The sequence below is a fragment of the Rhincodon typus genome, chromosome 7, assembly GCF_021869965.1.
Source record: "Rhincodon typus isolate 14 chromosome 7, sRhiTyp1.1, whole genome shotgun sequence".
Taxonomy (NCBI): Eukaryota; Metazoa; Chordata; class Chondrichthyes; order Orectolobiformes; family Rhincodontidae; genus Rhincodon; species Rhincodon typus.
In genome coordinates this window covers 74,780,311-74,803,179 of record NC_063338.1, presented here as the reverse complement: position 1 = coordinate 74,803,179, position 22,869 = coordinate 74,780,311, and the positions used below count along the sequence as shown (strand labels likewise).

Genomic DNA, 22,869 nt, shown 5'->3' with positions numbered 1-22,869 from the left:
AAACACTATGATATTCTGAGGATGGACTCAGATGCTACAAAACTTCTTATTGCACATTCTTTATGTTTAGTTTGCAACTAACACAACTCAACTGGAGTAACAAGATCTACATACCTGGATGGGTGGTTGCAGCTGCAACACTCAAGATGCTCAATACAATCCAGGACAAAGCAGTCCACTTGACTGGCATCCAATCTCTACCTTCAAAATTCATTCCCTTCGCTACTGCGTATGTTGACAGCAGTGCCTACCAACTAAACGATGCATGCAGTGACACAGCAAGCCTCCTTTGACAGCACAATGCAAACAGCTAACTTAACTAGCCAGACAAAAAAATAGCAGATGTAATGGAATAACACCACCTGCAAGTTTTTTCCAAAGCGCGCACAATTCCTGGCGTAGGCCATATCATCTTGCTGGTCCTCTTTTGTCGCTGGGTCAAAATCCTAGATCTTACTTCCTAACAGGACTGGGAGTGTCCCTACACCCCAAGGACTGCTGCAGTTTGTGAAAGAGTATCCACATCTTTCTGGCACAAAGAATTACAAAGATTCAACTGTTTGGTCAAAGACATTTCTCCTCCCGAGTCCTAAATGACCAGACCAGTATGAGGCACAAACTGATGATATTAAATTGGGGAGTGTTGCATAAAAGGATAACAGTGGATTGGCAATGGCAAATTTTTGAAAAGTGCATGGAGGAACTTCAACAAAATTGCTAGTTCCTTTCTAGCACAAAAAATATGGGAAAGGTGGCCTGGTCACGGCTAACAAAAGAAATTATACTTGGATAGTATTAGATGCGAGGAAGGGGGATACAAATTGCCAGAAGACGCAACAGACCTGAAGATTGACAGCAGTTTAGAGTTCAGCAAAGCAGTACAAAGGGATTGATTAAGAGAGGAAAGAGAGAGATTGAGAGTAAGCCTGCAGAGAAGATTTCAACAGATTGTAAAAAGCTTCTATAGGTATGCGAAGAGAGAAAAGATCATTAAGATAGCACAGTGGCTCAGTGGTTAGCACTGCTGCTTCACAGCACCAGGGACCCTGGTTTGATTCTGTCCTTGGCGACTGTCTATGAGTGTAGTTTGCACATTCATCCTTTGTCTGGATAGGTTTCCTCCTGTTTCCTCCCACAGTTCAAAGATGTTCAGGTTAGATGGACCAGCCACGTTAAATTGCCCATAGTGTCCAGGGATGCGCAGGCTATGTGGATTAGCCATGGAAAATGCACGGTTACAGGAATAGGGTAGGGAGTGGTTCTGGAAGGGCTGAACAGTCTGCTTCCACACTGTATGGATTTTATGATTCTATGACAAGTGCGGGTCCTTATAATGGGCAAGAGATGGCAGATCAATTAAATATATATTTTGGTTCTGACTTCACAAAAAAGGATACAAAACACAATCCAAAAATGAAGGGGAACATAGATCCAAGTGAGACAGGCACTGAAGGAAGTCCAGATTAGTAGGGAAATGGCATTGTGGAAACTGATGGGTTTAAAAGGGTGACAGATCTCCAAAGGTCCGATAATCCCAGAGTACTTAAGGAAGTGGCCCTAGAAATAGTGGATGCAGTGGTTGTTATCTTTCAAGATCCTACAGACTCTGGAACAGTTCCAAAGGATTGGAGGGTAGCTAATGTAACTCAACTACCTAAAAAAGGAGGTAGAGAGAAAACTGATTTGTAAACCGATTAGCTTGACATTGGTGGCAGGGCAAATGCGGGAGTCCATTATGAAAAATTTAAAAGCACAGCATGTGGAAAAGTGACAGGATTGGATGGAGACAGCATAGATTTACAAGAGGGAAATCATGCTTCACAAATCTATTGGAATTTGTCAAGCATGTAACTAGAAGAGTTAATCGGGGGAACCAGTGGAAAATCAAAATGCTTAGGATTGGAGGTAGTGTACTGAGAGCTGGCTGGCAGGAAGCAAACAGAAACAATAAACAGGGCTTCATTTGAGTGTTAACTAGTGATCATTGGGGATACCGCAAGGGTCAGTGCTTGGACACCAGCTATTCTCAAAACATATTAATGATTTAAGTGAGGGAAGTAAATGTAAAATCTCCACATTTGCATACAACACAAAGCTGGTTGGGAGAGTGGAGTGGGGAGGATAAACAGATGCTTCAGTGTGATTTGGACAAGTGGAATTAGTGGAAAAATGTATGGCAGACGAAGTATATTTTGGATAAATGTGAAATTATCCCCTTTGTAAGCAAAACCAGGGAGGCTTATTATTTTCTGAATGCTGATAAATTGGGAAAGAGTGAGGTGCAATGAGACCTGGGTGTTCTTGTCTCGCAGTCGCTGACAGTAAGTATGCCAATGCAGATGGCTGTGAAGAAGGCAAATAGCATGTGAGCCTTTATAACAATAACATGAGCATACTGAAGCAGGAATATCTTGCTGCAATTGTACAGAAACAAAAGCAGAGACTGTTGGCAAAATTGGTGAGGAGTCACCAGACTCAAAATGTTAACTCTGCTTTCTCCCCACAGATGCTGCCAGGCCTGCCAAGTTTCATCTGCAATTTCTGGTTTTGATCAGATCTCCAGCATCCACAGTTGTGTTTTACTTTATGCAATTGTACAGAGTGTTGGGTATTGTGTGCAGGTTTGGTCTCCTTATCTCGGAGTGAGGAAGGATGTTCTGGCCATGGTGGAAGTGCGACAAAGGTTTATCGGAAGTTGCTGGAAAAGCTCAGCAGGTCTGGCAGCATCTGTGAAGGAAAAAAAATCAGAGTTAACATTTCGGGTCCGGTGACCCTTCCTCAGAATCGGACATGAAACATCAACTCTGACTTTTTCTTCACAGATGCTGCCAGACTTGCTGAGCTTTTCCAGCAATTTCTGTTTATGTTTCTGATTTACTTTTGGTATTTTTTTTTGAGATGTTTACCAGATTGATTCTAGGGATGGCAGGATTGACATTTGAAGAGAAAGTGGATTGGTTAAGACTGTATTCACTGGAGTTTAGAAGAATAATGGTGGACATCACAGAAACCTGTAAAATTCTAACAGGACTAAATAAGGTAAATGCAGGAAGGATGTTCCTGATGACTGCAGAGTCCAGAACCAAGGGTCACAGCATTTAAAACTGAGATGATGAGAAATTTCTTCACCCAGACAGGAACAAGCCTGTTAATCACCTGCTTTTCCCCTCGTGTTGATCCTGCATGCCTTAAATAGATCTATACTAGTATTCCCAGGTTCGTCTGTTCTTCTATCACAGTTAGACACTTACTTTTCCCAAGGATAGATAGCTTATGTATTTGTTCTACTGTAGCAACTTTCTAAGGCAGCAACTCCCAAACGGGGGACCTCCACCATCCAGAACCACAAGGACAAAAGGAGTTTATCACTTCTACTTACTTCAGAATCACATACCACCTTGATATGAACATAAATCACTATACCCTCATAGTCACTAGGTCAAAATCCTGGAACTCCCTGTCAAAGAGCATTTTAAAACATCATCACCATACAATTGTAATAAGTTGAGAACAAGGCTGTCACCACAACTATGGGATAAATGGATTGTAATAAATGTCAGACAATTAATTTTTGAAAATCTATGAGACATAGCAAGATCACAGGTAGGAGAGCTGCCTCTGAGAAAAAAGATGTTAGTATACAATTAGTGCAATCAGAAGATCACAAGGTGAATTGTAATGGGAATTGAAATCAAAGAGCTGAGGAAGAGATCAAGCTCAGTCAATGGCATGTTTCACACTGAAAATACTCACTACATAAAATCCCTACAGTGTGAAAACAGGGCATTTGGCCAAACAAGCCCATACCTACCCTCTAAAGAGCATCCCACCCCATAACCACACCCCTCCCCGGCCCTGTAACTCTGCATTTCCCATGGCTAACGCACCTAACCTACATATCCCTAAACAGTATGGGTAATTCAGAATGACCAATCCACCAAACTTGCAATCTTTGGACTGTGGGAGGAAACTGGAGCACCTACACTGACACAAGGAGAATGTGCAACTCCACACAGACAGTCACCCTAGGGTGGAATCGAATCCGGGTCCCTGACGCTATGAGGCAGCAGTGCCAAACACTTAGCCACCATGCCATCCCCAATTAAGAAAGGATGGGCAAATTAAGATTATAGTTCAGAAAATGTTAAACAACTTCTCATGTAAAGGCCCCTTTACAGTGCTACAACTGGGCTTTCTTAACTCAACAGTAGTGTAAAATACTGTTACAATTAGAGACAGCACAACCAGCAAAACAGGACCACTAACACAAAATGGCTGAAGGTAAGATGTGTAGGCAAGCGATACAGTATCCAATCAATGACTTATGTTCCAATAATAGAATGAAGGTCTAACAAAACAGTTAAAAAAAATGCCGACACCAACTTCTAAACAACTACAAGTGGACAATCTTGTGCAAGTGCAAAAATGTGTCTATTGTTGGCTCTACTGTAAAATACACGCCGTAATATAGATGGCCTCATTCCATGATATCAGGAGCTCTGGGGCTAACAAAGTTCTGTACTGCAGCTTAAATAGAATCCCTCGATTACATTACAACATTAACTCATGATATTTCTACATTTTATATAAAGTGTATTTTTGTAAACTGTACATTTATACCTCTAAATGTAAATATTCATGTAGTTTTGAACACAGGGCCATATGCCCATTTTTCTCTTGCACAAGTATCACGTACTCGTTGTTGTTTATTACAAAAGGCTCCAGCTGTGCTGTCTCCTCAGCCTAAAGTAATGGCAAAATATTTTTTTAAAGGAAACACAGAAATACAAAAATTAAAAAGCATCCACAGTTAAATTTAAATTTGTATGAAGCTCCTGAGTAATCCTCAACATGCTCAAAAATTTACTTATGCTATTTATCCATCTGAAACTCATCATGTATGATATTTATAATTACATGCATTTCTGCACACTATAGCAAAAAAAAACCATGAGAATACAGTAAACCTTATCATGAGATTTAATGCACCTTCAGGTCCTAAGTCATGTTGCAGCTTGTCATCTATCAAGAGCGTTTGAAATTTTTTCAAATCTTTTATTTTCTCAGTTTCACAAAAACCTTCAAAAATGTGCAACTGATGCATTGCATTCTACAGTGTCTGGAGATAGCTGAACTGCACTGATGGCTTCAGTGATAAATGCACTGACTAGAATGGAACTGAGTCAAGCATCCCGGATTTATTCTTTGTCAGTATCATTGAAGAAATGCAATTCTGTGGACCTAAATTTATGATAGCCCCAGTGAATACCTGCATTTCATCCTGGCTGATTTGATCCTTGGTCTCATCTCAGCTAAGCACTCTGTTGCAACACCAGGTAAGGTGTAACAATTCTCAACACCCCTGAAAAAGGGAGGCAAAAAAAAGTGAAGAACCACACTTCTTGCTCGTAAACACCATCTAGCGAACCCTGTTAGCAGTTCACGTGTGAACAGCTGGTGGGTATCAGATTAAGATCTGCTATGATCTTTCCATTGAGGAATACCCTATGCGCACTCAGTTTCTACACAGATGCATTAAGAATGAGGTGTGGGCAAAATGTAGCAAGGTTGATATCTTTCTTGTAATTATATCCATCAAGAGTCAGTACATTCAGGAAGGGGCCAAACACAACAAGGATAAAAGCAGCAAGTCTATTGAAAGCAATACTCAAAGTGATGGGATCAATTGATGTTCATAAATCATTTAAGGTTTGTTCTCAGTTGCTGATATAATCTCAACTACTTGACAAGATTGCTACCCTGCAATTTACTGGTATCAATTATCCTCTACGCAATACGTCAGATTGTTTAACAGAATACACACACAGTCCATTATTTTTCAAAAAGGAATTGTCATTTCCTATCATATGACAAACAAGTACATCACTCTACTTCCTAAAATCCTTCCTCCTAGGATACAAAGTAAACCTGAACAAGGCTTAATATTATGGTGGTGGTCACAAATCTCAGAACAGAAAAACTCAGCAAAGATCAAAGATGATGGAATAATTTTGAAAACAAGAAAACAAAAAATACAGATTGCAACATAATCGCAGGGATCCAATTACTTCATTCATGACCTACTGAATTACTGCATTTCAGGACAATCAGATCTATCTTTTCCTGTAAAATTATCAAAACATGTAGATTATTGTTGCGTAAATTTGTACATTCCATTGTGCTACATATTGTTAAACATGCATCTTCAAACAGCAGCATGGAAGTTATACGATGATTAACAAGACTGCAATACTGCAGAATTTCCAAGTAATTGTTCCTATGGCTTACCAGATTTATTTTTAAAAAAACACAATCTTACTTATTTTGAATGTGGTATTAACTTGTAGTTGAATAACTTGATCCAAGTCTTATTCTAACTTCCACCTACCCCTACAGACTGCTTAAAGATTCTTTGCATACCTTTAAAGTTTAATAACTTTAGATGTACATTTGATAGAAACAAAATGTAAATAACACGTTAAAGCATAATTCATTTTTAACGCTAATCTTGTTAAGAATGTTGAGGCTGATAATGGTACTAGAAAGTAAACTGGTGGAACATCAGATTGAACAATGTATCACAAAATATGCCAGTTATGTTGAAGGATAGAAATATAAGTTGTATGGCATTCAAACTTTATGAACTGTGCTTTGATGTGCCAATTACAGTTTGTTTTTTTTTAAATATATGTTCTTAAAAGGTTATGCAAAGATTTCATCTTGGAGAAGGACAAGGACAGCAAACATAAGGGTACAACATAACCATCAGGTTCACCTCCAAATCACAACCTCCTTGGCTTTTCTATTGTTGTTCCTTTATCGTCACTGGGCCAAAATCTTGGAACTCCTTAGCTATCATCACCATTAGTGTACCTACCCACTCAATCTGCAGAGATTGAAGGCAACTCACCACTACTTCTCAAGTGCAATTAGAGATGGACAATAAATGCTGATTTTGCCAGTGATTCCACATCTTGAATGAATAAATAAAAATTCACTTCTACAGAACTAGCAGAACAGAAAAAAAACTTAGCGACAATGAGTTAAAGGGACATTCCATCAACTTTACCACTGCAAGACAATTCACTAGGCTACCAAACCGGAGAAACTGATTAAATCAAAAATGCAATGTTAATCACAAGCTTTTGCCACAGAAACTTTTAATTTTAATAAGAAGGTCAAAAATGTGTATGACACATACATTTCCTATAAAGATCAACATGGCATCTTAACGTTCCATGAAATCTCAGAGTCATAGAGTCAGACAGCACGGAAACAGACCCTGCAGTCCAAGCCGAACACAATCCCAAACTAAGCCAGTCCCACCTGCCTGCTCCTGGCTACTATCCCTCCAAACCTTTCCTATTCATGTATTTATCTAAGTGTAATTTAAAAGTTGTAACTGTGTCCGCATTCACCATTTCCTTGGGAAGTTCACTGCACATGCGAACTACCCTCGGTGTAAAAATTTGCCCATGTCTTTTTAAAATCTTTCTTCTCTCACCTTAAAAAATGCTCCCTAGTCTTAAAATCCCCCATCCTAGGTAAAAGACTCCTATCATTAACCCTATCTACATTCCTCATGATGTTATAAACCTCTATAAGGTCATCTCTCAACCTCCTATGGTCCAGCGAAAAAAGTCCCAGCCTATCCAGCCTTTCTTTACAATTCAAACCTTCCAAACTCGGCAACAATCTGATAGACCTCTTCCAAACCCTCTCTAGCTTAATAATATCCTTTCTATAACAGGGTGACCAGAACTGGACACAGTACTCCAGAAGAAACCTCACCAATGTCCTGTACAACCTCAACATGTCTTCCCAACTCTTATAACTCAAAAGGATTGAGAAATGAAGGAAAGTGTGTGAAATGCATTCTTAACCACCCTGTCTATATGTGACACTAACTTCAAAGAATTATGTACCTGAATCCCTACATCCTTCTGTTCTACAACACTGAATCAAAACTCTACCATTAATTGTACAAGTCCTGCCCCTGGTTTTTGTACCAAAATCCAATACCTCGCATTTATCCAAATCGAACTCCATCTGCCATTTTTCAGCCCATTGACCCATTTGATCAAGATCCCTTTGTAATCTTAGAAAATCTTTTCCACTGTCTACTATGCCAGCAATGTTTGTGTCTTCCACAAACTGACTAATTATGCCTTCTATAATTTCATCCAAGTCATTTATGTAAAAAAAAGGACCCAGAAAAGAACCGTGTGGAACAGCTCTGGTGACAGGCCTCCAATCCGAAAAACAACCTTGTAATACCTCTCTCTGTCTCCTGCCGTTAAGCTAACTACGTATCCAATCTTCAGATTTTATATTATCATCATGTGTACTCAAGTGCAGAAGTACAGGAGTGCAGTGAAAAGTGTATAATTTTGCCACACTTAGGTGCCATCTTAGGCACCAAAGTACCTAGGCACAAAAGCAGCTTAGGTACAAAGTAATAAGATACATGACAGTTAAAAAGTTAAGCATTATTTTATAGAAAAGTAGAAAAATAAACAAGTTATAGTTTACATTAAAGTCTTTTGTCATTTAATCCCAGAAAATAAAGGAATAAGCTAAAAGTTCAACAGTCTTTGATGAGCCCTCCGCTTATCTCGCTCTGCTGTCTGTTCTCGAAGCCACCGTTGCAGATGCCGTCACTACTGCTGAAACTGCTGCCACTCTGATCTCCCCCAGTGCCTTGGGAACATGCCTGGGCAGGATCCATTCACGTGCTGAGCTGAAACACTGACATAAACCACCAAGAGATCAACTAACATACCACCAAGAGACCCCGAGATACCAAGCCCAGGACCCACCATGAGCTACCGAGAGATCAAGCGGGGACTTGCCAGAAGCCAACAAGAGACCAGGCCAAGAGACACCACACCGCCGAGAGACCAGGCCTGGGACCCACCTTGAACCACCAGGAGACCAGGCCGGGACCCACCAAGAGACCAAAGGAGGATAAAAGAGAAAGAAACAGAAGGAGCGGAGGAGCTCCAGTTGTAGCATCCTACTCCACCATCTTGATCGGATTGGCAAGCTCACCCTGAATCCTACGTGGCCTAATTTTACTAATTATTCTACCATACAGAATCTTGTCAAAGGCTTTATTAAAGTCTAAGTAAACAACGTCTACTGCTCTGCCCTCAATCTTTTTGGTAACTTCCTCAAAAAAATTCATTCAATCAAGCTTGTGAGACACAATTTTCTTCGCACAAACTTATGCTGACAATCCCCAATCAATTTTTGCCCCTCTAAACGTTTACAAATCCTGACTTTCAGAATCACCTCCAACAACTTACAATCAAAGTCAGACTCACAGGTCTATAGTTCCCCAGCTTCTCCTTACATCCCTTCATAAACAAAGACAGATCATCAGTCACTCTCCAGTCATCAGACACCTCACCCATAGTTATAGATGATGCAAATACTTCAGCAAGGGCCTGCAACTTCCTGCCTTACTCCCTACAGTGTTCTGGGATACATTAGATCAGGTCCTGGAGATTTATTCACCTTTATATTCTTGAAGATCTCCAGAACTTTCCCTTCTGCAACGTGAATGGTTTTTAAAACACAGATATATATTTCTGAGTTCTCTAGCCTCCCTTCGCCAAGTTGCTGTCTTTGATTCCAAACGTTTCGTCACACTGCTGGGTAACGTGGTCAGTGCACCTCCAGTGAAGCATTGGTGTTCTGTCCCACTTGTTGTTCATATGCCTCGGTTTGTTGGGGTGGCTGGTATTACTTATGATTTTGTTCTTCAGTGGTTTGTATATCAGGTCCAGTTCAACGTGCTTGTTAATGGAGTTCCGGTTGGAATGTCCGGCCTCCAGGAATTTCCTGGCATGTCTCTGTTTGGCTTGTGCTATTATGGATGTGTTGTCCTAGTTTGAATTTGTGTCCTTCTTTGTGTGTATTGAGACCAATGAGAATTGGTTGTGTCTGTTGCTGACTAGTTCATGCATCCTTCTTGCCAGTTTTCTTCTAGTTTGGCCTATGTAATGTTTCTCGTCGCCCTTGCATGCTATTTTGTATATTATATCAGTTTTGTTGATTGCGGGTATGGGGTCCTCTACGTTTGTCAGTAGCTGTCGCAGGGTGATTGTTGGTTTGTGGGCCATCCTGATACCGAGGGGTCTGAGTAGTGTTGTGGTCATCTCTGCTATGTCCCTGATGAACAGAAGGATGACTAGCGTGTTTGACCATGTTGTGTCTTCTTGTTATGGTCTGTCGTGGAGGTAACGGCAGACTCCGTTTTTTGGGTTTCAATTCCTTTTAAAAACTCCGTATAAGTGCTCCTGTTCTGCTTTGCGCAATTCCAGTTTGCTGCAGTGTGTTGTGGCTGGTTTGAATAAATATCCTGATGCAGCTCCGGTTATGGGTGTTGGAGTGGTTGCTGATTTAATTAAGTATTTGGTCCGTATGTGTTGTCTTTCTGTGGGTAATAGGCTGTTGTTTTCTTCTTCTTGTGTGAATTTTATTCCAGTGAGGATGTTGTTTATGTGTCAGTGGATTTCTTCTCGTCTTGTGAGTTTGATAATCACAAAGGTGTCATCTACATAGCGGATCCAGAGTTTGAGTTGGATAGTGGGTAGTGCTGTCTGTTCTAATCTTTGCATGACCGCTTCTGCTATCAGTCCTGATATTAGGGATCCTACTGGTGTTCCGTTGATTTGTTTAAATATGTGGCCATTGAAGTTGAAGTGGATTGTGAGGCACAGATTCAGTAGTTTCAGGGTGCTGTCCTTGTTGATGCTGTTGGTGTCGTGGGGAGCCTGCCTTCCCGATTCATCCAGCAGTGTGTCAATTCTCTCTTTGGCTGGGTCAATGTTTACAGATGTGAATAGTGCTGTTACATCGAAGGATACCATTATCTCGTCCTGTTCTATGCTGGTGTCCACTATTGAACTGGACCCGACATACAAACCACTGAAGAACAAAACCGTTAGTAATACCAACCACCAACTAAGGCGCATAAATAACAAGTGGGACAGAACACCAATGCTTCACCGGAGGCACACTGATGATGTTACAATCAACTGCACCGGCTCAGCGAGCAAGTCTGCAACCTCATCCATAACCCAAGCTACAAATCTTCTCAAAAACTTCTCTAGCCTCCATTTCTTTCTGCACAGTAAAACCTGACGCTAAATATTCATTTAATATCTCTCCCATCTCCTTGGGTTCAATCTTCAACAGAACTGGCACAGACAATCCTAAAAATTCTGAAACAGGATGCAGTTTCTCGGGATGAAAACGTACACAAAAAATATTTTTAAGCCACTGATCCATTTTCTTTTTGCCTCGCCAAGTCAAGGTATTATTATCCAGATTTATGTCAGTACAAAGTTAATCAGTTCAAATGATTCTGTCTGGGATAAACAACAAAAACAAAGTTGCTGGAAAAGCTCAGCAGTTCTGGCAGCATCTATGAAGGAAAAAACAGAGCTAATGTTTCAGGTCTGGTGACCCTCGTCAGAACTTGGCCCAATGCAACTTGGTCTCAGCAACCTTGGCTTCAACCCTTTTCCTGGTCACTTTAACAGAGACCCTGTCTGCCGTCTCAAACAGGTTTCACAGAACTGTTTCAAAAATGAGGCTTTCTGGTCAGCATTTATTCTGTAAACCTACTCTGATAATTTGACAATTTATTACTATTTATGAGACCTTGCTGTGGGCAAATTCACTGTGGCTCCTGCTTTACTACAGAAGTTTTACATTTGCTTTAACACCAAGATTATGAAAGTTGCTTCATCTTTTTTGCTACACAACATTTGTCAACTCTAAAAAAATGTTTTGTTTCTCCTTTTGCCAAAAAAGGAGATATTTGTTGATCTGGTTAGATAGGGCTTTACTCCATCCACATGAGTCCTTTAAATAATCTCGAGCAATTTTTTTTTTATTTGATTGGATTTTTCAATCAGTGGTGAAGCTGGTTGCTGACCTCAGTTGTCCCCCTTCCCAAACGGTAGTTTAAATCTAGCACCAAGGTGATATCTCGGTGAGTAGAAGCAGTGATGTCAGCAAACCAGAAAATCAAAAGCATGTAATCGTTTTAATTGATTCCACCATCTGACAACCCAAAGGGGTAAGTGCTGAGGCCTCAGTTGTTTTTATTATCAGTTATAACAGTGACTTTGATGAGGGAAGCAAAGACATGGAAGCTAAATTTGCAGATGACGCAAAGATAGGTAGGAAAGTATGTTGTGAGGAAGACATAAGGGGGTTGCAGACAGATAGGTTGAGTGAACGGACAAAAATCTGGCACAGGGCGAAATATATGGGGAAGTGTGAAGTTGTTCACTTTGGCAGGAAGAATCATAGAGTATTACTTAAAAAACAAATGAATGCAGATTTCCGATGTGCAAAAGGATTTAGGTGTTCTTATCCATAGGTCACATGGTGTGTGTGCAGAGATACAGCAGGTAAGTAAGGCTAATGAAATGCTATCCTTTCTTACAAGAGGAATTGAACATAAACTAAGGATTTAATGCTTCAGTTATGCAAGACATTGTTGAGACTACATTGCCAAAACTGTGTGTTGTTTTGATCTCCTTAGCTAAGGAAGAATGTAAATGTGTTGGAGGTGGTTCAGAGGATGTTTACTCGACTGTTTACTGGAATGAGCAGGTTATCTCGTGAGGAAAAATGAGACAATGTTTCCACTATAGTTTAGAAGAGTGAGGGGTAATTTGATTACAGTACATAAGATCCTGAATGGTCTTGCCAAGGTGAATTTGGAAAACATGTTTCCTCATGTAGGTGAGTCCAGATCCAAGGGCCACTGTTTGAAAAATTAGGGATCGCCATTTTTAGGATAGAGATGACCAACTTTGTTTCACTAAGGGGTGTGTGACTGGAACTATATCTCAGGAGCAGGGTAAATTAATATTTTTAATGTTAGCCGGGGGGGGGGCGGGGCGGTAGAGAGAGAGATGCAAAGGAATCAAAGTTATCATAGGGAGATGAAAATACAAAATATGTATCCCAAACAGATCAGGCATCGAGTGATTAAAGGGCACAGCAAATCCAAGAGGCAGAATGGCCTACTTCCCAAATTCATGTGAAGTCAATGCATGTTGTTGGCTGGCAACATACATGCAAGCACACTGATTAATCCATTTCTTTTTGCAATGATAACTGTAATTATAGGTGTGAGCTTACATTGGTAGAATTCAGGAGCAGTGGTGACTTCTTGTTTTTACTCACACCAAATGCAAATTAATCCCAGAAAACTGAGGCCTCAGCAGTTACCCCTTTGGGTTGTCAGATGGTGGAATCAATTAAAATGATTACATGCTTTTGATTTTCTGGTTTGCTGACTTCACTGCTTCTACTCACCGAGATATCACCTTGGTGCTAGATTTAAACTACCGTTTGGGAAGGGGGACAACTGAGGTCAGCAACCAGCTTCACCACTGATTGAAAAATCCAATCAAATAATAAAAAAAATTGCGCAAGATTATTTAAAGGATTCATGTGACCGAGTTAACCTATCCAACCAGATCAACAAATATCTCCTTTATTTGCAAAGAGAGCAACAAAACATTTTTTTTTAAGAGTTGACAAATGTTGAGTAGCAAAAAAAAGAAGCAACTTTCATAATCTCAAGAGGTATTAAAGCAAATGTAAAACTTCTGCAGTAAAGCAGGAGCCACAGTGAATTTGCACACAGCAAGGTCTCACAAATAGTAATAAATTATCAAATTATCAGAGTAGGTTTACAAGATAAATGCTGACCAGAAAGCCTCACTTTTGAAACAGTTCTGTGAAACCTGTTTGAGATGGCAGACAGGGCCTCTGTTAAAGTGACCAGGAAAAGGGTTGAAGTCAAGGTTGCAGAGACCAAGTTTCTTTGGGCCACTCGGGTGTGGCTTTTGCTGGGAAATCATCTCAACACTACAGAGAATTTCAGTCAAACTCATCAATACATTTTTTGTTTGAAAATTAGAAATTCTACTCATTTTGAGTACGTAACTTACATTACTTTGTTTAAATAAGACATTTCCAGGACAAGGTCTAAACGTTCAGTTATATTTAAAATTAAGCCACTTCAGACTAGACTGTTATGATCCCAGCTGACTGTAATACTAGACTAGTCATATTCCATGGTAAAACCTCGCCTGAAAGGCTGCAAGCTTTAATCAATAGTTATTTAATAGTGAAGAACTTGCACACTGCTGAAAAAGGATATTTAATCAAAGCTTTCAGTCTTACACTCATCAAGAGAATTGGCAAGAATACCAATATGAGGGGAAAACCAACAATTACATTCCATGAGGAGAGTGCTAATTATTTGGCAAATGAACTCCATTTGGTAGAGAGAGATTGCTGTGAAACAATTATGTATTAACACCGATTGACAGTTAACAGTTAGGCTTTGTTTAAATTTTAAACCAAGCTGGCTTCTGTTTCTGCTAACAGCTCTTTTGTTGTCACAGACTGTTCTCCCTGACCAATATCTGCACATTCACTAACCTTCTGGGTGATTCTGTATTTTTTACTCAAAGAACCTGCTCCTGGTTAGGTGAAATAGCTATGTTAAATTACCCATAGTATGGAAGTATGTGCAAGGTGGGTGGATTAGCCATGGGAAATGCAGAGTTACAGGGATAGGGTAGGGTGGTGGGTGTGGGTAGGATGCTTCTGAGGGTTGGTGTGAACTCGATGGACCAAACAGCCTGCTTCCACACTGTAAGGATTCTAAAATTCTATGTCTCTGTCTCCATTTCCCAATGACATAGGACAGCCTTTTTTTTTCAGCAATTCTATCTTTGCTTTCTAAAACATTCAACTCGTCACCTGAAGCTAACTGCATGTAAATAAAATTTCCAGACAACCAACAATGCTAATAGAACAAATTCAAATTAAACTAAGATTATGTCTCTCTTTATTAACATATGCAATCTAGAAATACAAATCACACTTAAAGCTTTACATGTCTATTTGAGAACTCAAGTTTCGAAATAATAGTAATAAGATATCTTGAAACTTCAACACAACAGCAAACCCTTGCTGAACTTTGCAGCAAAATAAACTAGGTTATAATTAGCTAGGTTCATCTTCTGAAGGAAATTCTTTTATACATATGCTTTTGAAACATTCTATCCCAATTTCTCCTTACAATTCCGAAAGTTGCTATTTTTGCTGAAGCACAACAGCCTGGCTACAGGCCCCCACTTGTTGCTCATCTAATGAACACACTTCCTGCACAATTCCAGGCTCTTCTGACCAAAACATTATTGCAGTGTGCACGTGTCACACCTGAGCACAATGCTACCTTCATCTGTCCATACTTGTGCATTTTCCAAAAGATTTCACTTGAATTGCAAAAAGGAAATCAGAACTGGTCCCATTTCCACTCCCCTAAACTTACAGAAACATTCACAAGCTATTTTGCCCCTTCTGCCTCTGCAATTACATCAGCACACCAAGCAGTGAGCTGAAATCAAACCAAATTTTATAAGATGGATGGATCAACAGCTACATAGTGATGTCTACCCCATAATCGTCCTTTCAAAGCTAATCAAAGTGTAGTGATTGCTGTTTGATTGATTCATTAAGCTCAGGATTCGATGAACAACAATAAGCCAAATCCGAGCATATTTTTTTTCTGCTTCAAAAGTGAAACTTTAGAATTTCATTTTATTAAAAAACTGTACTCCGTGAACTTTAACATTAAATAAAATCGGCTTCAGAAGCTTCTGTTTCAGAAAGCAGCACCCACCTAATGCACTGTGGCCTAAAGTACAAATAAGAATTTAATCCACATTAATACTCGGCGTCAAGGGCACTACCAACCGAGAAAAGATTACACAAAATTTACTTACTGGCAATCAACAAAGTTTCACATCAAAAGTCCTTTCTCGCAGGCTCAAAAAAAAAAACAGCCTATTCAGTTTCCACATGAATAACAGGAGGAAAGCAGGGATACAAAGCAACATCTACTTTCTTTTGCAATTGGTGCTACATTGAGTGCATGAAGGATTGATTGATAGCATGTGGCTCACATAAATGGCTGTACAGTCATAGAAATTAATTTTTGTAAGGTAAAATGCTATTTTAGTTCTATTGATTTGGAGCCACAAATTTCAAAACTTTTGTTTAACAGAATATATTTTGAAACACGTGTTTAAAATCATCCAAAACATTGTATGCTATGTAAAATGCCTCATAATCCCACTCTTATGAGCTGCATGCTCACACAGATTATCTATCTGAAAGACAGAAGCTCATGACAACGTCCTATAATGGTAAAATATTGAATCCAAAATGAAGTGAAATCATGTGATGTAATGTCGACATGTTCCATATAAACAAGATTTTTGTATTGCAACTGCAGTCTGAAAAGTGAACCATGATATTCAATTCTATAATAATTCATACTAGTATTATGATAGTTAAATAAAGTCAGCCCACAATTCCAATAATTACATGTAACTCAATTCCTTCATAAACTTATACTAAAATAGTTATATTGCACAGTTCTTAAAATGGATTTTTTTTTTCTTTTCTCATGATTTTTCTCCCCTCCTCAAGGCAATGAACTCTTGCTGGAGTACACCATTCCTCGTATCTCAAACAAGCAACTATACCTCATATGAGAGTCAGCCATTGACAGTTGGCAAACTATTAAAAACAGAAGTGGTTGTGAAGGGGGAAGGGGGCATCACAGCAGAGCCCTACAAGAGTTTTGTAGTTTTTAATATATTAGATCTTCAAAATATGCAGAGGAAACACACACTCCAAAGAAACAAAAATAAACTCTAGCAGATGTAGGACATTTTTAACGGCACCAGTTTATTTAAGTTCAAGAAAAAAAGTTTCTTGAATGGCACACAATCAGCATTCCGTTTGAAATTATCTCCTTATTTTCTAGCAATGTTGTTTCTATGTTATTAATTGAATGTGAAATACACTCCAGTCCCGTGATTATAAAGCTCTCAACTATGACAGATTTTTCTTTACAAGGTACATATTTTATGAAGTACTGAGAAACATTTGATGTTAGCAGCTCATAGTCAAGCATATAAAAGCTTTATCTTCTTCACATTTTACAAGAACAGAGAGCAATTCACTAACACTTTAAGTAGTAGCAAAGAACATAAATACTTTCATTCCTGGGTATTCAGACACGATTTTTAATAATTGTTTTCAAAAAATTAGGTCGAGACTATCAGCAGACAGCAGAAAAATACCATCTCTGACGCAGCATAAACCTCAAAGACTTCATGTTTTTTTCTACAAGAAAAATACAACCTTCAATGACTCCATATTCTGCTCCAACCACGTAAGCAGGCTTACTCAGACCATGTGACACCTCGGCATGCTGCAATCCAGAGGTAAATTTGAAACTTCTCATCCTCCTTCACATGGCTACTGCCATCCCTATAGCATTAACTGTTTCTGGCATATCTTACATCCACTATCCCTGATGGCATAACCCACATACTTTGTGATCTCTACAACCAACTTCACCAGACCTTCCAGGTCAGCCTCCAATCCTCCACTTGCTCAAAGCTCAGCTGCCCATATATTGCCCATTCACTCACTATACCCACCTTCACTGACTAATTTATTTTCTTTCCAACAAAATGGTAGTAATCGTAATCTAACATATCTATGAGAAACTAGAAGATCAGATACAAAATTTAGAACTTCAGCAATCGTACTTTCCAGTGACTTCACAAAGAATAAGATTAGGTGTCCAACCTAATCCCAATTTCCTGCCTGGCAGATTAGGTTAAAATTATATCAATTGAATTTCAAATCCGTCTTTAATCTTGCCCCACTTTACCTCTAAAACATCTCCATACTTTGAAACTTATGTCTCACTGACAACACTCTGGGTAGGTTGTGAGATAAGTTTAAAATCCCATTCCAGAATACCACATATAGACTCAGTAGTGAAAAAATGCCATCTTTCAAGTGAGCTGTTGCACCAAGGTTTAGTCTGCCCTCTCATGAAAATACACGAGATTCCACAGCACTATTATGATGTCCTGCCCAATATGTGGTTTTCAGCCAAACTCACAAACAGTGTATAAGATCATCATCACAATGTTGTCTGCAGACACAGCGTGTGAATTGTTTGACACATCTCTATCTTACAAGTAACCACATTACAAAAGTCTATAAATTGCCTTTAAAATAATTTAGGACATTCAAAGGTTATGACATACATTATGTAAATGTTATATCTTTCTTTTTGTATCCTACATCCATCAGTTCTCAATTCCTGGCCATTTAAGCAACCTGACTTCACCCTCTTCTCTGAACTATTATTGTTAGCAGAGTTTCCATGCTACAGGTTAAAAAAGATATCTTTTGTCAAAGCTTATTGCCTTGCACTTATCTGGGCACCTCACAAGAAATACTAATGTAAAATCAAAACAATATTTTTTATACTATGCATTGGGTATTATCATTTAAACAAAGCTAGGCATTCAACTGTCAGTCAGTATCTAATGTATATTCTTCATGGCAACAGCTCTATCATTCAGAGTTCACTCTATTTTCATGCAGCATACAAAAGCTGATTTCCCTTTAAATTGGTACTTTTCATGAATTATCCTGATGAGTTTCAACAAAATGTGTCTTTTTTCAGCTCAAGTTCTGCAATACTGAATGGTTATTAATCATAGCACATGCGTGCTGCCTCTCTGAAGGAGACCTCCACCAAGTGCTACTCCGCTATTTTCTCCCCATGGAAACATAAAAAGTAAGTGCACAAGTGGGTTATTTGACCATTCGAGCCTGGTCCACCATTTAGATTGATCAATGCTCATTATCCAACTTGGTACCCTATTCCCACTTTCTCCTAATGGCCTTTGATTCCTTTCACCCTAGAACTATATCTAATTTCTTCTTGGAAACATACAATGTTTTGGCCTCAACTATTTTCTGTGGTCTTTACAGGGTCACCACTGAGTGAAGAAATGTCTCCTCAACACATTCACCCATGAACATTCTTCTTTTTCAGCTAATAATTCCATTCCTGTTGGAATGCCTCAATTGAACTTGCCTTCATCACACTTTCAGACAGTGCCGTGCAGACCCTAACCACTTACTACGTAAATAAGTAATTTTGCTTCTTCTACCAATTACCTTAAAATTGTGCCCTCTGGTATCCCCATCAGACATCATGTTGTATTTGTATAGGGCGTTGGTGAGGCCACTTTTGAAGTACCGTGTACAGTTATGGTCACCCTGCTGTAGGAAGAATATTTTGAAGTTGGAGAGGGTACAGCATTTACAAAGATGTTACTGGGACTGGAGGATTAGAATTATAAGGAAAGGCTGGATAAGCTGGGACTTTTTTTCACTGGAGTGTAGGAGATTGGAGGATGGCCATACAGAGTTTCATAAAATCATGAGAGGCATAGAGAAGGTAAATAACAAAGCTCTTTTCCCTCAGGTGGGAGAGTTCAAAACTAGAGGGCATAATTATAAAGTGAGAGGAGAAACATTTAAAAAGGACCTGAGGGGCAACTTTTTTCACACAGAGGGTGGTTCATATTTGGAATGAACTGCCAGAGGAAGCAGTAGATGCAGGTGCAGTTATTACATTTAAAAGACATTTGGACAGGTACATGAATAGGAAGGGTTTAGAAGGATATGGGCCAAATGCTGGGAAATGAGACTAGTTTAGTTTGGGAAACTTGGTCGGTATGGCCAAGTTGGACTGAAGGCTCCGTTTTTGCGCTATTTGACTCTGACTCTATAATAGGAAGAGTTTCACCCTAGCTCTATCAGATTGAATAGTATTCTTATACTGAACTTTTGTAACAATGAGTTTAAAACAGTAAGTATTTGGCTGTCAAATCGCATACATAAGCAATACTTTTTTTAAAATCCATAAGGAATCTATATTTATTGCATCATTCTTCAAGAACCTTTCTTTTCCTTTTGCTGCACTTAGTAAGCTATTTTAGGATACTATATCTACAATAATTTAGGTATAAAACTGTCATATGATTTCTTAGTATTATCTTTAGTATTTGCAGAATTATCTGCTGTAATTACAAACATATGAAATGATCAATATATTATATAGGCACACACTATGTGTTGGAAATTTTTATGGATCAAAAGTCTCTTCTGTAAGACTAATTCTAGTGTTATTACTGAGTTTAAAAATAAATTGTTAGTCAGACTTAGCATATCCTTCAGCATTTGGTTATAACAATCTAATGTGTTGCTTTTAGGAGAAAAGTCTGGTATTCGAATGTAAAAGATTCAAGAACACAGTTGGGATGCCCCATGACATAAAAGAAAAACAAACTCGCATTATTTGTTACCTCAGTCTTCCACTTGTATAAAAGCGATCATGACAAGATTGTGGCACGGTGGCAATGTTCCTACCCCTGGACCGAGAGGGCCGGGTTCAAATCCCATCTGCTCCAGAGATGTTAAAAATCTCTGACCAAGTTGATTAGAAAAATATTTTAAAGTAAAAATAAATACAGTAACGATCTATTTCACAAATCACTCCGACGGAAAATAAAGTAACAGCGATATACAGAAGGCATCAAAATTACAAAATCTGAGTAAGAACAGCAAGCATTGGAAGTACCAAATTCTGTAAAAGGTCCTTCATTTTTAAATTACTTTCAGCTTTCTGTTCAGATGCTTATTGATTGGCTGAGGAAATCCTGTGTGTTTCGTTTTTGGTAACACCAAAATAAACTAATTACAACGAAACTCACCCTCAGTAACCTTCTTGACGTACCCACAAAATAACACTACATCTTTGGCAACAGCAGCCATTCTGCATTATTCAAGAAAGATAAATTATGGACACAATACAGGAAAAAGTATAGAATTTCGCTATAGTTCAGCAGTAGACAATTTGCACAATGACGTCAGTTGGTTCTGAATACTGCAGGCATCCCTCACTCACAGGATTAGACAAACGTTAAAAGAATTTACCATAAACAATATTGTGGGTTCTTATCTGAACCTTTAAAACTAAAATATTTAGTGTGCAAACTATATATTTAAAAAGTGTAAACGTTTTGATCTGAACTGTCATTCATAACAATGTTGAGATGGAGTTCACCTAAATAAAATGCCTTATTCTCAGAATGGATCATTCTTCCAAAATATTCTGGAAGAATGGCAGACCTCATCGTAATTCACTACAAATATTCATTTCCCGAGCCAGGTGTCATGAAAAAGTTGTATTTTTCAAAATTCGCATTACCAGAAATTCGAAGGTACTTTATATGAAATGGGAACCCTGTTATTTGCGTTGATTTAAACAGAAACGCACGTTACAACAACCTTTAACTGCAAACTGCAGAGTTAACGTTGTTTTCTCGGTTAGAAGGAAGCTCAGCTCTGATTATCAAGAGTAGCATTTCGCCAATTAACAATCAATCAACGCCTGCAACATTTTGGAAAGCACGCTTCTCTCTAAGTAAGGCACTTCTGAGTCTAAACCAGGGGAAAACAAAAACTTGAGAAGAAAATAAAATTCATACTAATTTCACTAATGTAGCATTGCCAATGTTGGAAAGAGACAGACATGTACCAAACCGATACAGAGGCCCTCAGCTCAAAAGCAACGCCGAGGCGTTGCCCGCGGCCTACTTAAACTAAACATAAAGGATGCAAAGAGCTTTTAATTTTTTTTCCCGCTACCAAAGCCCTTGCTGCATTTGCTGATGGAGAGTGCCCGGAGAGTTTAAACAGTACCCAGCCCACCTGTCACTCACTCAGGCCCGTCTGTCCCGGCGGCTCCGTCACCATGACAGCCGGTGCCGTGCGCGCTCCCCCAACCAGCGCAGAGCTCCGACGCGTGCGCGCCCCCTAGCCGCCTCCGTCACAATCCACGCACGGACAGTGCACACCGCGCGCGGCTCCGGGGGTTGAGGGACGGACGAATGGGCGCGCGCGGCAGCTGCCCTCACCACTGCGCTGTGTTAAAATTTAAAGCCTCTCTCCGGAATATTGCCTATTTGCTGCTTTCTGCAGCAGAGATGCTCCCACCCCTCAGCTGCTATCTATTCCCGACATGGCTCAGTCTGGGGCATTCCGTTCTCTCTCTTCAATGCACCCAGTTTCATATCTTCCTCCAACAATTGTTCTTCAAAAGTCTTTGACACTCTCAAGAGTGTGAAAAGTATCTTCGTCTTCTGGGCAGCGTTCAAAGAAAAGTAGCACAATGACTGGCGGCGAAATATATGTGTGTATATATATATATATATATTAAAAATTGCACTTCGGGAAATTGCAAATTGTCCTGATGCCATCTGTTGAGCCCAGTGAATTGTATCTGCAGCGTGAAGTGGCTTGAGTTACACAATTGAAGACGCATCCAAAACATTTTTTTTGCTGTGAATTTTACTTTATGCTGTTGTCACGCTACACTTATTTTAAAACTGATGGGAGTTGCTATGTGTGTTTGCACAACATAAATCCTTCTGGATTGCAAGCGGTAGCCAGCTCCGGACTGCACCTCTTCACCTCAACTTACTTAGCAATATATTCCTGTTGGGACCTAAGAACTGAAATATTTGTGTCTTCAAGATAACAGTGTAAACTTTGCTGTCCTCGGCTCATGGTAGAGCCATGGTGTGCGCTAACCCTGTGAAAAGGTCAAATGTCAGTGCAATTTGATCCTGTGGGGTTTCATGTTATATTAAATTTGATGCAGATAGTTTACATCGGGTCTGCTCCTTTACTGAAGTGGTATTATTAGCTTACTGGTAAACTCAGTCATTGCCAGGAATACACCACACCCTAAAGTCTATTGAGAGAATGTGAAAGTGACTGCTGGAAATAGGAGCTCCAAACTTTCAGCTGGATATAAAATGTCTAGTCTCCCTTTGCTCCTTTTTATTTTGCCAAAGCTTTGAC

General features: G+C 39.3%; 1 long non-coding RNA gene across 1 annotated transcript in view; it reads right to left on the bottom strand.

The window, feature by feature from the left end:
- The window catches only part of LOC125483449, a 42,453-nt gene extending 20,203 nt beyond the window's left edge, over nucleotides 1–22,250 (bottom strand). Inside the window, exons 1-2 of the long non-coding RNA XR_007262413.1 lie at nucleotides 21,715–22,250; nucleotides 20,307–20,427 (exon numbers count right to left, since the gene is read on the bottom strand). This is a non-coding gene — a long non-coding RNA (uncharacterized LOC125483449). The remainder of the gene's footprint in view (nucleotides 1–20,306; nucleotides 20,428–21,714) is intronic.
- Between the last annotated feature and the right edge of the window lie 619 nt (nucleotides 22,251–22,869).